We start from the raw sequence: 2,500 nt of genomic DNA on the forward strand, positions 1-2,500 counted from the left end.
TGGTGCGGTCGGTTGCCTCGAGCACCATCGGCACACGCTGGGCCCTGGTGCGGGCGCTTGCCTCGACCACCATCGGCACACGCTGGGCCCTGGTGCGGTCGGTTGCCTCGAGCACCATCGGCACACGCTGGGCCCTGGTGCGGGCGGTTGCCTCGACCACCATCGGCACACGCTGGGCCCTGGTGCGGGCGGTTGCCTCGACCACCATCGGCACACGCTGGGCCCTGGTGCGGGCGCTTGCCTCGACCACCATCGGCACACGCTCGGCCCTGGTGCGGTCGGTTGCCTCGAGCACCATCGGCACACGCTGGGCCCTGGTGCGGCAGGTTGCCTCGACCACCATCGGCACACGCTGGGCCCTGGTGTGGGCGCTTGCCTCGACCACCATCGGCACACGCTGGGCCCTGGTGCGGCAGGTTGCCTCGAGCACCATCGGCACACGCTGGGCCCTGGTGCGGTCGGTTGCCTCGACCACCATCGGCACACGCTGGGCCCTGGTGCGGGCGCTTGCCTCGACCACCATCGGCACACGCTGGGCCCTGGTGCGGCAGGTTCCCTCGACCACCATCGGCACACGCTGGGCCCTGGTGCGGCAGGTTGCCTCGATCACCATCGGCACAAGCTGGGCCCTGGTGCGGGCGGTTGCCTCGACCACCATCGGCACACGCTGGGCCCTGGTGCGGCAGCTTGCCTCGAGCACCATCGGCACACGCTCGACCCTGGTGCGGTCGGTTGCCCCGAGCACCATCGGCACACGTTGGGCCCTGGTGCGGCAGGTTGCCTCGACCACCATCGGCACACGCTGGGCCCTGGTGCGGGCGCTTGCCTCGACCACCATCGGCACACGCTCCGCCCTGGTGCGGTCGGTTGCCTCGAGCACCATCGGCACACGCTGGGACCTGGTGCGGCAGGTTGCCTCGACCACCATCGGCACACGCTGGGCCCGGGTGCGGGCGGTTGCCTCGACCACCATCGGCACACGCTGGGCCCTGGTGCGGGCGGTTGCCTCGACCACCATCGGCACACGCTGGGCCCTGGTGCGGGCGCTTGCCTCGACCACCATCGGCACACGCTGGGCCCTGGTGCGGCAGGTTGCCTCGAGCACCATCGGCACACGCTGGGCCCTGGTGCGGCAGGTTGCCTCGACCACCATCGGCACACGCTGGGCCCTGGTGCGGGCGCTTGCCTCGAGCACCATCGGCACACGCTCGGCCCTGGTGCGGTCGGTTGCCTCGAGCACCATCGGCACACGCTGGGCCCTGGTGCGGCAGGTTGCCTCGACCACCATCGGCACACGCTGGGCCCTGGTGAGGGCGCTTGCCTCGACCACCATCGGCACACGCTCGGCCCTGGTGCGGTCGGTTGCCTCGAGCACCATCGGCACACGCTGGGCCCTGGTGCGGGCGCTTGCCTCGAGCACCATCGGCACACGCTCGGCCCTGGTGCGGTCGGTTGCCTCGAGCACCATCGGCACACGCTGGGCCCTGGTGCGGCAGGTTGCCTCGACCACCATCGGCACACGCTGGGCCCTGGTGCGGGCGCTTGCCTCGACCACCATCGGCACACGCTCGGCCCTGGTGCGGCAGGTTGCCTCGAGCACCATCGGCACACGCTGGGCCCTGGTGCGGGCGGTTGCCTCGACCACCATCGGCACACGCTGGGCCCTGGTGCGGGCGCTTGCCTCGACCACCATCGGCACACGCTGGGCCCTGGTGCGGCAGGTTGCCTCGAGCACCATCGGCACACGCTGGGCCCTGGTGCGGTCGGTTGCCTCGAGCACCATCGGCACACGCTGGGCGCTGGTGCGGGCGCTTGCCTCGACCACCATCGGCACACGCTGGGCCCTGGTGCGGCAGGTTGCCTCGATCACCATCGGCACACGCTGGGCCCTGGTGCGACAGGTTGCCTCGAGCACCATCGGCACACTATCGGCCCTGGTGCGGGCGGTTGCCTCGACCACCATCGGCACACGCTGGGCCCTGGTGCGGGCGCTTGCCTCGGGCACCATCGGCACACGCTGGGCCCTGGTGCGGGCGGTTGCCTCGAGCACCATCGGCACACGCTGGGCCCTGGTGGGTTTAGGCACATCTTCAAATTTCTGCCGTGCCAATGCCATTTTTATGGCTTGTAAATTCATACAATGGTCCCCTAAGCCTTCACGTGAAGTTTCGTTGGAAGATGACTCGTTTTCTATTTTTCACGATTTTCGAAACTTTTTGCGGTTCGGGATTTTTTAAAATTTTTTTATAAGGATTTTTGGCCCCAAATTTTGTAGGCATGATCCTTCTATTTTTGTTGGCATGCACAAAAAAATTCAGCTAAAAACTCGAAGTAGAGAAGATTTTGTGACCGTTTGAAAAAAGTGTCCCCATTTCAGACACTTTAACGGCTACTGGTAGCAAACCTGTAAAATCTCAAATGCTCTTTAAGGGGGTGTGAATTCTCAGAGGTTTGATGAGGGATAGGGGGCCAACACAAGGCCAAGTACCAGCACCCATCG

Source organism: Durio zibethinus, unplaced genomic scaffold (assembly GCF_047325235.1).
Source record: "Durio zibethinus cultivar Kanyao isolate XHJ-2024 unplaced genomic scaffold, ASM4732523v1 HiC_scaffold_2, whole genome shotgun sequence".
NCBI classification, from domain to species: domain Eukaryota; kingdom Viridiplantae; phylum Streptophyta; class Magnoliopsida; order Malvales; family Malvaceae; genus Durio; species Durio zibethinus.